This window comes from Pteropus medius, unplaced genomic scaffold, assembly GCF_902729225.1.
Source record: "Pteropus medius unplaced genomic scaffold, Ma_sr-lr_union100, whole genome shotgun sequence".
NCBI lineage: Eukaryota > Metazoa > Chordata > Mammalia > Chiroptera > Pteropodidae > Pteropus > Pteropus medius.
In genome coordinates, this window is record NW_024354500.1 from 19,433,524 (window position 1) to 19,448,002 (window position 14,479).

Sequence of the window (14,479 nt, forward strand, 5' to 3'; positions counted from 1 at the left end):
TAGACAAAGGTAGGAGAGATGAGTTGAGGCCATGATTATAGAAGAAAGAACCTTCTTTAGAGTCAGAGATGATAAATACTATAACCACATTTTAAAAAGTGTGATTTTCTTTGAAAATCTTTGAATAGAATACATTCTAATCTATAAAAATCTATTTCATTGTCATTTTGCTTAAGAGGAATGAATGGATTAGATGACCACTCAAATTTCATTTAAGTGAAATATGAGAATAATGTTTTTCTGATCTTAACTCTCTCTAAATTTATAAATTCTTAGAAACAGAAGTGCTCTTAAGACAAAATTAGATCCTTTAACAGTCTTGCTTAATTTTGTCCATTTTTGTAGGTAGATAGTATCACTAACATAGTATCAAGAAAGTCAATTTATTCTCCATACATTTGTTATTTTTCCAGTTTTCTTCTTGTAGTTGATTTCTAGTTTCATACCATTGTGTTCAGAAAAGATGTTTGATTTTAATCTTCTTATTGAGACTTGTTTTGTGTCCCAATATAACTGTTGTTTAGTATTTAAAACATTTGGATTTTTTTTATCTTTCTGTTATTGATTTACATTGTGGTTGTAAATCATAGTGTTTAAGATTTCAATTATTTTAAGTTTGTTGAGGTTTGTTTATGTTCCAGAATGTGGTTTATCTTGATATGTTCTATGGCTACTTAAAATAAATTTGTACATGCTGAAAACCCTATTTCCAAATAAGGTCACTTGGATTTTCTGTAAACATAAATTTTCTGTAAACCTTTGGTGTCCTATTAACAAACATGCCGGTGATAAACAGTAATGGTCATGAAGAAACTTTCTGCAAAGTTTGGAAAACGTAATAGAATTTTCAGGAATAGAGAGAATGTGTTCTATAGGTATATGCATACACTTTATATGACATTAGAAATGATAAAGAAAGGTCAAAGAATTTCAAATCTGCTGTACTGAAGAGCAATGCAAGCCTAGTTATGGTTATTAGAGTTGAAATGTGTTGGTCTCAAAAGAGATATTCAACTCAGAAGTGTTCTGTGATTATCAAAAATTCTTGAGGCAAACATTCACAAGTCTTTTATGCTGATTAAACTCTTGAAACACATGCACACACACGTATACACAACACACAATTGATGATATAGGTAATTGTATCACCATGCAGACCAAGTCAGGCCAAAAGTAAATAGAAAAGTATGGAGATCATGCACTAATCTGCACTCTAATCAACAATTCATACAGTAAAAATCTAATGCTGGATTTAAGTTAGATACAAGTAGCTTATGTAATGATGTTGAAAACCATACCAAGAAAATCTGTTCATGTAGCCGCAGTGAGAGAAATAGAATGGTTACTAAAGAAAGTACACAGGCTCATATTTTCAAAGACAAAGGAACTGCAATGGGTTCCAATAGTTCTTAGTTCAGAGACCAAGAGCCAAGGATTCAAGATCCTTCTGGTTTACAATCCCAGGTGGAAAGTGGAGAGTTATGGGTCATGGTTAGATTATTTATGAGCATCATCCACTCAACTACATTAGCCATTTGAGTAATTCTTACTTTGTGCCTCTCTCGCCACCTTTCCCATTCTGCACCAGCCTTGAAGAGACTTAGGGCAAAGAGATTGGTTGTCTTGTTAGGACAAATATTTTGAATCTAGTCTTGCTTTTGCAATCTACTTCTAAAAAGAAGTTTTCCCTTTGTCCATTAGTGATTCTTCTTCCTCTAGGCTCTGAGAAATGATCTGACAATGCCCAACTAACCCTTTGGAATTATGTAATTAAAAAAAAAAATAAGGAGAGGAAGATAGAACCAGAGAAATAAGAAGAAAAGTAGAGGATTACAAAGATCAAGAAGTAGGTCAGGGTTGGGGAAAGAGAGATGAAGGAAAGGAATTTGGGAGGAATTTGGAGAAAGACACTGGAGCAGTGCAGCAAGGTGTGAGGAAAGGGGGCAGGAAATAAGTGGGATCTAAATGTGCAATTTTAACTCTATATATCTGGATCATCTTCATGGTTTTTGAAAACTCAATTAAAGGCTTTAAGTAAAAATTAAAGAAGTTTTTGCTGACTTTTTGATCTTTTTTTGATAAAAATATTGAGATTGAACCATGTGGATCTCCACGTTCATAAGCCTGTACTGGAGACAGATAACAAAGACCTGAATTTGGTTAGTGGTTTACAAAAGCACTTTAGTCCTACATTCAGATGTCTCATCAATGTCTCTCCATTTCTGTAGCCTCGGCTTTTATTTATATCCTGATTCATTTGGCACATTGAAAAATTCTTCTTCCTTCTACCTTCTTGTCGATCCATTCTCTTTCTTGTTCCATAGCATGGTCTTCCTGGAGACTGTCATTTAATGCCTAGCTCTTCTTACTTAGTACTTCAATGGACCTAAAGATAAGATGACAACACTATTTCAGTAGCTCTCTTGAGCTATCATTGTGCCTTCCCTAATATCTCTCTTGGGAAAAACTTTAGCCTATGATTTGGCTGAGTTGTGAGAGCAGGGCTTTTAGGGCTTTAAGCATGGAGATGTCAGCCTTTTCCTAAGGATGGCCTTTAAGCTCAAAGAGATATCTGGGATTCTAACCAAATAGGCAAAATAAAAAAGTTGATAAAGTAATAGAAAAAAAATCTGTCAGAATTAAAAAAAAAATTGCTTCGTTAAGTTCCTTAAGGAATATAAGCCTTAAGAACAGGGTACTGAGGAAGCACAAATAACATTGGGGCAGGATGGAGGAACATAAGGGTATTCAGGGACCAAGTTTCAGAAGTGAAGTGTGACTCAGGAATGTATCGTTGCTGGAGGAAGCATGACAACTTGAGGTATACACTACTGTGTAATCAGATCATAGTATAGTTCATTATCACAGTATATTTTATTATATTTTTATATATCTTTCTGCACTCACACATACACTTTTTTCAAATAAAAGTTTGTATTCATTTATTTATTCATTCAGTACTTATTGAGTACTATGCTAACATACTAATGATTCTGCAGTGAAAAGGCAATTGAGATTTTCATGGGACATAGTCAATAGGGGCCCAAAACTAAGATCATGCAAATTAGTGAAACCTGCAAAGTATACTGAGGTAGGGAATTGTGAAAGCTTATTAAACCTCACAAAGTCTTCTATCTATTGGTATTAAAATTTAGATTATTAAACAACATCGAATTACTGACAAGATGCCAATCGGAGGCTTCTCTAACATCAGGAGAAATAATTGCTTTACAGTTAAAATGTAGAAGAGAAAGTTCTGTAATACAGCTTCACAAGGACATTTGAATCATATGGTAGAACACTGGGGCAGAGGGAAAACAGACATGAGGTCTGGGGCCCAAACAGATATGAGCCAGCATGTCTATGCTTGGCTGTGGAGTCTTGGTTGTCAACTCTAAAGGAAGCATCACTATCACCTCATTCCCATTTCTCACTCTTTTCTACTTATTTGCTAATAGTATACCTGGAGGACTGAATCGACTTCACTTTTTTTTACATCCCTAATTTAGATTTTCAATGAAAGAAATAAATCCATAGAAAACATAAAGAACTATTAGGATTATGATGCTGATAACCTGCGGGAAGAATTCATAAGGTAATGGAAAATAATTTCCAGATAGAAGCAAGAGGAGAATCAGCCATTTCAAATTTTAAGGGTGATGTTGAAGGAGGTTTCCTCCTAGCTCCTGTGAATAGAAAGGAGGTACAACCCCTAAAATGTGGGGGAAGGAATGATGTATGGATCTCTGAAGGGTCCAAATTCACTTTGGAGCAATATCAAGGAGATGTAGCTTCTCAGCAAGGCAGCCTCAGGGCAAAGCCTGTGCTCTACCCCAGAGCAGTGGCCTCAACAATGGGACACAAACAAGCTGACAGTTACCTGAGGAAGGTATACCTTGTCAGCCACGAAGCCAAGCATCAGTAGTGTGACATGGACGTGGGGGAGCCACAAGGGAGTGGCAGAGCCCTGGCTTAGGGACATAGGACGGATCCCGCAGTGCCACCCATGTTGGCCACTGTGACAGTCAAAAAGAGTACTGCTAGAAAGGAGAGAAGCCCCAAGGCTAGAAGCAGATGTGGGAGACTTCCTAGTGTATGATTGTGGCGAGGAAGGTTAACAGGGCCAAGAGCAAGATAGGGTATCATTGTGAGCCACTGTAGGACTCTACAAATGAGGCAGGGATGGCATAACAGAGTTGTGTGCTGCTGGTGTGGCACAACTACCACCTCTTGCTTAGGGGCAGTAACCTGGGAAACATTGCTTACATATGCTGTCTTCTGTAATGTCCATATCAAAAAACACAAAACAAGTAGAGTGAGCACTTTTCTCCACTTTAAGAGAGTTTTCTGGAAACTTTTCTATTCCTGATGTCAGAGTAGCATTACCCAGTTTGAGCATATATTTCCCACTCCATCTGGTGGTAATATACTTCCAACTGCTTCCCACTTGTGAAGAGGAAAGAGCCAATAAAGATTTTAATGAGTACTTGGCTTAATAGAGCATCTTGAAAAGTAGCCACACATTCTATTAAGATTATTACAATACATTTGCACAAGAGCAAGCTTTTGGGTAAATACATAAAGCTTAAAAGCAACTAAATAATCACTCTATATAGTGTTGGCAAAGGATGTCATTTTTCTAAAAATATCTAGGCATAAATTGAAACGTTATATAGCAATGCTTAGGGGAGATGGGGCCGTTGCTGGTGTATGTTTATGTTTGTATCTGAAAACAAAACTCTTGGGTAGCTTATAGTCCAAATTCAGACTTTCAAAGGAGACACATTCTTCATGCCAGTTATAATATGAGCACTCTGTGAATTAATGTTGAAATTAGGTAAAGACACATCTACTTTTCTTCTGCAAAAAGCCCCAATGTCTCTTTAGTTTGCCTCCATATCTTGTTTATTTTGTTTCTAATGCACTTACGGCTTTTACCGTTGCTTTGCAAAACTGATCACAGTGTATGGAATATTTGGACATTAGCAACAAAATTCATCAGGAAGCATTTTTCATAAGAAATGAGAATATCATCTCCTCCTTATACTCTTGTCGCAAATTCTTAAGTATTGACTAAAACCATTTATACCCATGATTTCTTCTATGGTTGAACAAGGGGAACATCTCTCTCCATACATTTTAATAGTTTCTATTATGGGTACTAACTTATTATGTTTTACTGTACTTCTCTTAGCAGATCCCTCAGATTTAACACTTACGAGTTGAGTAATTATCCAGCATATATATTGACAGATCAACAGTCTCAAGCAAGCAGTGAACAAACTTGCTACATATGTTCATCTCACCACAGATGCTTCCCTCCCCTCTGGTTTTCTAAGCGCATCGAATATTAATAAATGCACTTGTGAATGTTCTTACATATGTCTCTAAGATAATCTGATTTTGTACCAAAATCTATCTTTACTGGGTTTACAAAATCTTTATATAGGCAAATCTTTTGTAATCAAAAATTCCTGCGGGTGGTATAGTACTGTAAACACAGATTGCTAAAGGCAGAGAAGAAAAAAGATTCATCAGTGTAATTTAGACTCAAGAAACTATATTGAAAGGCATATAGCCAAATGGTTACTATTAAGGAAATTCATAATCAAGGCTGAGACTGCTAGTACAGGATGCTGACTATAATGATGCTGGGTCTGCATATCTGGCAAACAATCGGCCAAATCCATGGTGATCAACAGTGTGTCCAGTGTTAATAGAGTCAGTTTAGGATGTGCTAAAAACTGATGGGTAGCATAAACATCAATAACTTCTCTTTTATTTGAAATGGGGAAATAGTTTTCAACCAATAATGTTCAACATGTATACTGGCTTCCTCTGATAAATGAAATAAACTCATTTTACTTGGTAAGGTCAACATATTATGTGCACAACAACACAAGTAAGTGAGGATTCAAGCAAATAATATATGGTAAAAGATGAGGATAATAAGCGGTTGTAAAAGTTCTAAGCTTGGAAGCCTGAGACTTGACTTTGGGTCCCAGTTCCATATTTAGTAGCTCAGTGACCTGAGAAAACATTTATCTTCTCTTAACCTTTGTTACCAGCCCCGTCTGATGCCCAGGTTATTGTGAAGGTCAGATATGAAGATCACATTGTTGGAGATTTTAGATTCTCTTCCTATGCTGTTGATGAAATGATGACTTGGCAACATTTATACTAGAATCACTTAACTAGAGCATGCTGATTCTTGATAAGTGGTGGTTTTCATTTAGTAGTTCCTCAGTGATGCTTGATTTATTTTATCTTCTGTTCTTTGCTTATGTAGCTCAAGGTTATATGTAATGGAAACAGCGTGGTGTGGGGAAAATCTGAAGTTTAAAGTCAGATGGTCTAGCTTAAACTCTTACTCTATGCCCTAGAGTAAGTTATTTAATTAAACTATGAAGATGATGGTGATGATGATGATGATGATGAAGAAACTAACCTTTCTGAAGTGCTTATACATGCTTAGGACTAAGTCTCCTACATCTTGATATTAATTTGTCACATCAACCTTATTATCATCCTCATTTTATGAATGAGGAAATAGAAACTAAATAAGTTCATATGACTTGCCAAATTAACCAGTATTATAAACAGTTAACAGTCTGAACCCACACAATCCGATTCTATAATCCTTACTGTTACCTGCCGTTATCCCACAAAATGGGGATAATAACCAACTTGAAGTGACTATGAAAGTAAAATGCATCACTATCACTGTAAAACACATTCAATGGTTATTCTGAGACATACTGAGCTACCACAAACAAACTTTTTTGGGGATAAAAGTTTTAAAAGTTTCTTCTCTATCTTCCTCTGGGATCCCTACTGAATTTGAGCTTGAGAAAAGACAATTAGTGATAACCTGAGAAGAGCTTCTGAGTACATGATACATTAGAATAGTGGGAGCTATTGTTTTCCACATTAGAACACTAGGACAGCCACAGAGAAGAGTTTCAGAAAGTAAGAGTTATTATAATCTCAGTCAATGACTAGGATGTAATTTTAAATAACAGAAATGATGACATGCCATGGAAGCTCTTGGATAGGAAATTTTTCTTCATAAGTAAAAAAGAAAACATGACTATTCATCTCTTTGAGTTTAACTTTGGCTTAAACTTATAGAGTTAAAAATTTAATATAATCTTTTAAAATTTCTTTTAAATCTTTATGAAACTGTGATCTGTACATTTTAATATTTTTTTTTAACAAATCATTTTGATGCAAACCCTTGAAAACAAGTTCTTTTACTGGTAAGCTTGTTAGGATTGCCAGAGATAAGAGACTAATAAAGTTTTGACTGAAATGTCTTTTAAACAACCCAAAACGTATATATATGTTTGCATACATATGAACTACTTTAATTTCAATTAAATTGGGTGAAAAGTATCATAAAACACTCAGGATTTGGTAAATTATCTTTTAGGAACAGATGTTGTTATGACAGTTTAAAAAACTTGATTACATTTTAATGTGAAGATGGGATGCAGTTTCAGTGATGGTGTTTGAGATCTTTTATAATGAAAGCTGACATTCCAGGGCCAGTTGCTACAATACTTGGTGATATTAGTGTTATTTTTATTGTTTCTGTGGATAATTGCCTTTTGGGTATTTCTTTTGAAATCTTTCTGACATTTTGATCTCATTTAGGATGCTTCAAATATATAGAAAACTGAACTTTGGAGCAAAATCTCTTTATTAACCAGGCAGATTTTGAAATAAAATCATCTATTTAATTCTAACTAGAGAAGGTTAACAAGGCTGGTCATTAATACAGAAAATAAAAATAAAGATAGTAATTAATTCTACTTTGGAGGAGTGCTTACATAGTAGTAAAGGATAGTAATGGTTTAAGGGCTGGTTTGCATGTCAGGGAGGAATACAGTTGATTTTTTGACATGAATGACACAATATATACTTCTTTGGTTCAAGGCACTTCCAGCTTTTATTAAAATGCAAATATTAATTGGTGTGTTATTTTAATTATGGTCAACATTAGCACCTTAACTCAAATGCATATATAAGGTTAACATAGTAATATACTCATCTTTTAAGAGAACTTCCAACATGGGATGTATGTTCTCAGTTTGGATGTGTGTGTGTGATAAAGAAAGGTCTGGGTATATATGAGAGTTCCTAGTGTTGAAGGATTCAGTCTAGACACCGTGGCAGAGTAATGGTGGTTGTGATGAGGACACCCACTCATTTTCTTGGACATGATACAATACAGAGAGTAATGCAACGAATCTAAACCTTGGCTCTTTCCCTGGAATAACTCAGTACCTTCAAGTATAAACATATCAAATAACCACTGCCCCCACCCAGGAAATTGCCTCTACATTATCTATAGCCATTTCTCATAATGAGCCAATATCTTTCTCCTTCAAACTTGGATTCATCGATTCAAACTTTGCCCTCTTAGACCACACAGAATTAGGTCTAAGGTCAAACACATATAGTATTTTTTTTTTTTTGTATAAAGTATAGAGCAGCAGGGGTTAATATACACAGAATATGCTATGCAAAGGACCTGGAACAAGAAAGGATCCCCATATGTATTCATCCTGCTACTCATAATAACAATCTCAGTTGTATCCATCACAATGTATGGCTTTGAGTACCTTGGAGAAGTGATGGTGTATCTGTAAAAACTTGATAGTGTTGATGGACTTTCCTATTTCATCCAATGTTAAAAGGAAACAGTTGAGAAGGGTGATTATTTCTGAAGGTCAGGATGAAGCAGATGGGCCAGAGTGGTTATTCCAAAAAAAGAATGGGAAAGGTTATTAGATCGATGTCAATCTGTATGTATTTCTCTAGGGGATATAACAAAAGATTCTGCTTCATGCTGTTCTATTCAACATTTTAAATAAATGGACTTAGAAAAATACATTTATGGCATATATTGAATCAAATTCAGATTAAAATATTAAGAATAATAATAAATACGTTGGATAAAGAAGCAGGAATCAAAAATAACTTTAAAAAGCTGGAATGTTTATATAGGTAAAGATAACATGCAGAATGTAAAAGGCCTGAATGCAAAGTTATATGTTTGGATTTAGAAGTCAAATTATACAATTCTAGTATAGAAGAGATTTGGTTTAGCCAACTGTCAACTCAGTGAATAAAGAGCAGATGTGTGCACTAAGAAAGCTCCTGTGGTTTAGGCTAGGTTTATAGAAAGTGTCTAAGTGGTCTCGCTGGATTGTGTGTTGATTAGACTTCACTAGAAATCATCTAAGATAAAAAGATTCCTGAAGGGCATCCAGAGGGAGGTGTTTGGAATAGCTAGTGGTCTAGAAACCATATCCCATGGTTGTAAGAGAATGGGATGTTTAATTTATAGAAATGAAGACTTGAGGGAGGGCACATGATGGGTGGTCTTTTGAGTATAGTGTTTTTATACAGAAGATGGATTAGATTTCTTCTGTGTGGTGTAAGAAGGCAAAGCTAGAACCAATGGGTCCAAGTTTTAGGGTTAAATACATTGGCTCACTCTGAGGAATGATTATGGATGATGAGAGTCAGCTTCCTGGGTAGAGGCAGGGGTTATTTGACGTGGTTATACTTAAAGGCATTAAGTTATTCCAGGAAAGCCAGAAATTCAAGGAAAATGCAGTCTTTGGAAATGGTGTTTTCCATTGCTAGAGGTGGTCAGGAATAGTCTACAGGATCATTTTTCAGGGATGTTGCTATATCTGGGGGCGATTTAACTCCTCTCATCTTGAATTTCTGTGAGATTCTTCAAAGGGAGAATCTGAAAAAAGATGATTACTAAACTCTATTTATGGAGAAAGAGTAAATGTCCCTTTCATGTAATTTGTTCATGTGATTATTCTTCTAATTTTTTACCTAGTTTGTGACCATGATCCTTCTGCATAAACATTCTTTGATATATACAATGCACATTTATATTTATCTAAATACATATAGATATTTTAGCATTTGAAAAACTCATGCAGTTTTCTGTGCTAGAGTGTTGAGCTCTCCCCACACTATCTAAACATAATTTGCCTCTTTGTAGCTACGCTCTGCTTGGAACAGTTTTGAAAGGTGCATCATAAGAATAAAGTTAACTTTACAAATGAAGAAAGAGTCTGTAAACTATATGTTTTGTGACAATGGCTTAAGTTCTGTCAACAGCATTTCATTAGAGGGTGAAAAGACCTCACCACCTGGCACAATGAAATAATTTTAGAACTCTCTATTCTGGCAGAAAAGAAGAAAACAACTGTGGGAGTGATGTTCCTTTCTGACAAGGAAAGAAAAACCAAAGGAGGAAGAAAAAAATAAAATGCTTCTTGGGAATTAACAGAACTGAATAAGTGAGAAATACTCAGTGAGGCACAAAATGAAATAATAGGAAATCATGCCAAGAGTTAAAAAACACTTAAGCCAAGAGATTAGAACGCCAAGAGATTAGAACTTTCTCGGCATAGCCTTTCAAAGCTCCCTTCTAAGAGGGATATATTTTGAGTCCAAAGTTTGTCTGGTTCTTGTGCAATATGATCACTTACGTAAGTGAAGTGATCATAAGATCTTTTATATATGAATAAAGTAGAAGAGAAGCTTTAGTTTTAGGAATCTTATCTGAAATATACTGAAGTTAAAGGCTATTAGCGATCAATTCCTCTGAGAAATCAGATTTCAGAATGTTCTTTTCTCAAATATCCTGCATACTAATAGCTTCTCCTTCATAATTGACTTTATAACTTTTTCAAGAGGCTAAATAAAGTGCAAGGAAAAGTATGTGGGAACTCTAGATTCTTCTTCATAAATATTTTCTGGCTGCTATTAATCATACTCACATCCTTCTAATTGCATAGCACCTCGTTCAGTTCTCAGCGTACACGAACACTCACAAAATGCTTTTGTCGACCAATTCCTGGGAAGATAAAAGCCTATTGCCAGGACAACTTGTTCATATTCAGAGTCTTGCCTCAAAATAAAGTATTTGATTAAATTCACAGGGAAAAATATGTTTAAGAGACAGTCCAGCCAAAGAAAAAGTAATTACCTGCTACAAATTGCACATGGATCTTATTTTTCTCTGTGAGAGGAACCAGAGTTTGCCACCTCCAAATACCTTTCTGGATACTGATTTTAAGTTGTTTACTAAGAAACACAGACTCAGAAAGAACCTTTGACCCTCTCTCTCCCTTACCTGTCTAAAGTAATTTCAATAGAAAAACCTGCTTAAAGGAAAGGAGCTATTCACTTTAGCTACTCGTTTTATCATGAATTAAGTGTGGCAGATGGTGAAATCAGCAAACCCTGTATGTTGGATTCCTTTCTGTGTCTCATTATTTCTCGGGGGGTCCAGCAGGAATTTACCACATGTTTGCTCTTTCTCATCTACCTGTGATTTCCCCACTTCTCTTTCGAAATCTCAGACCCCTGATTTTTCTCCTTAGTCCGGAGTGGCATATAAACTTCAACTGCCCAAGGTCTCTTATTTTTATGGAACCCTCCACATGTAATATGTAAATATGTAATAAATTTTTTTTCTATCAATCTGTCTTATGGTAATTTGATTATGAGTACATCCAGAAGAACTTAGAAAGGTGGGAGGAAAATTGTTTTTTGCACTGCTCCCCTCCACAACTGCTTCAGCATGAATCTCTCTGCTCGACCTTGAGCTGGGAAGTCCCTTGGTACTAGAATTGTCAATTATTCTTATTCTGGAAAGGGTGAACATCTGTCCCCAGAGACAGTCAAGCTCAACGATGAGAGAAAGAGAGAGAGAGAGAGAGAGAGAGATTATAAGGAGTTGGCTATGCCATATAGAGGCTGAGAATTCCCACAATCTGCTGTCTGAAAGCTAGAGATCCAGAAAAGCTGGTTCTGTGGTTCCAGTCTGAAGGCTTGAGAAGCAGGAGAACAAATGGCATAAGTTCTAATCCAAATTTTAAGACCTGATTACTAGGTGAGCCTATGGTATAAATTTCAGCTCCAGGATAGGAGAAGACTGATGTCTCAGCTCTAGCAGTCAGACATACAGAGTGGGAACTTTCCCTGCCTTCACCTCTTTGTTTTATTCGGGTCCTCAATAGGTTGGATAAGGCCCACTCACTTTGGAGAGGGCCATAGGCTTTTTTCAGTCCACCAATTCAAATGTTAATCTCGTCTGGGAACATCTTCATAGACATACCCAGAAATAATGTGTGTGTGTGTGTGTGTGTGTATATAATTTATTTACTTAAATTAGTTTCAAGTATACAGTACATTGGTTAGACATCTATATAGTTCATAAAATGATACCCCCAATTACTTCCTTACTTCCTCCCTACCCTGGCCCTCCCTTTAGCCATCATATTAATGTTAACTGCATTCCCTCTGCCATGCTCCCCATCCCCGTTACCAACTATCAACTGTTAATTTGTACTTCTTTAACCCTTCACCCCATTCTCCCAGTTCCCCAACCCCCTCTCCTCTGTCCATCATCAAACTGTCCACTATATTTGTGAATCTGTTTTTGATTAGTTTGTTCTTTTTGTTCCTTAGATTCCACATATAAGTAGAATCATATGGTATTTATTTTTCTCTATCTGACATTTCACTCAGCATAAAAACCTCAAAGTCTATCCATGTCATTGCAAATGGTAGGATTTCATTTTTTTAATGGCTGAGTAATATTCCATTGTATATATGAACCATAATTTCTTTATCCAGTCATCTATTGATGAGCATTTAGGTTGCTTCCATATCTTGGCTATTATAAATTGTGCTGCCATAGAAATAATATTTAATCAGCTTTCTGGATGCCCTGTGGCCAAGTCAAGTTGATATATAAAATTAGCCATCATACTTTCACATTTTTTTATGTGTTGTACCATTTTGCATTGTCTTCAAAGATTTCTCCTTTATGATTTGCTTCTCACACAGTGGTATTGGTTCAAAGAGAAAAGTTGATGAGCATATTGACATCCAAGTCAATGACGATGATTTTTTTTTTTTTTTAGGCAACCCTTGGTTGACTCACTGATACAAAAGACCTTATCAGCTTACAATCCTTTTTTTTTTTTTTTTTTTACACCTACAGCACCTGGTCTTCCTAGGTGGTCTCCTATCCAAGTACTAACCAGGCCCAGCCCTGCTTAGCTTCCGAGATCAGATGGGATCAGGCTTGTTCAGGGTAGCATGGCCATAGACAATGATGATGACATTGACAGCTAAGTCATATTAGAAGTAGTTTGTGTATTTTATTTTTAGCAGCAATTTGAAGAAAAGTTTATTACCTTAGTTTAAGAAAAAAATTTAATGCAGTATTTTCAAGAAGATTCAAGACTATAATAATCATTAACATTTTAAGAAGAATCTCTTTTTTCAATTACAATTTACAAGTTTTCATTTGCCTCTACCATGATGAAAATTTGATTTAAAGAGGATTGATATTTCTCATATGTCTTAATTAATTATTATTAATTATGGTTTAATTTTAACCATTATTTATAAATTCAAATTCCTAAATTACTTTTCGAAAAAAAGAGAGCACTCCTCTGTACTTTCTGATACCTTCCTCTTATGAAGTCATTTTTTACCACTTCAATAAATTTTAGTTTCCTTTTATACATTTTGAAACTGTCTTTTCAATGGGTGAATTTATGTTACTTTGGCTTTAATAAGCACAATTTATTGATGCATTTATCTTGCGAATTATGGGGTTATATTGTTAGATGCTTTTTATTATTTTATTGTTCTCTGAATGGAATCTTATTTTTAAATAAGCTATATCTATATCTATATATCAAACATTTCACCAAAGAGGATATACAAATGGCAAATAAATACATAAAAAGATGTGCTACAAAATTAGTAATTAGGGAAATGTATTTGAAAACCACATCGAGAGAATCCTGGTCAAGTTCTGGAGACAAGATGAATAATTGCATTTCCCTTATTACTCCCTCTAAATAAAGTTTAAAATCCTAGATTATATATTGAACAAACATTGGAAGAATCTGAAATATGGAGAGAAGCAAGCAGACCAGCTAGATGCCTTGGGACCTGAGAAAAGACACTGTGGTGAATTCCCTGGGCTTCCTTTCTTGCTTTACATCCCTGACTGTGTGCTGGAGAAGGAGGGATCTGGAAACCCCAATGGGTGTAGAATAAAAGAATACTCTCATAAGTAACAGAACAAGAAAAGGAGCAGCACAGCAAGAGAGAAAGCTTTTAGACAATACCCTCTCTCCCTACACTAGCCAAACACGTTGGACAAAATTGTGACTGTATTCCCACCCTGATAACAAAGACAAAGTGGGAGCTTAAATTTTCGCCCTTGTGAGGCTATAACAAGTTGCCGCCTTCACCACTGGGTGGAATCAGTGAGGACAGAGCAGGAAGCTAGAACTTTTTTCCCTTCCCAAAGCTAACAAGCTCCCATCTTACCCACCCTCACAGTGTCTGTGGAGGCCATATTAGGAGCAGTAATGAGCAAATTCTTCTCCTCCAAGTTAGGGCAGTGACA

The 14,479-nt window shown here is 35.6% G+C and overlaps 1 pseudogene; it reads right to left on the bottom strand.

Moving 5' to 3' along the window:
- Positions 1-13,042: 13,042 nt before the first annotated feature.
- On the bottom strand, positions 13,043-13,161 carry LOC120595202 (uncharacterized; annotated as a pseudogene).
- Between the last annotated feature and the right edge of the window lie 1,318 nt (positions 13,162-14,479).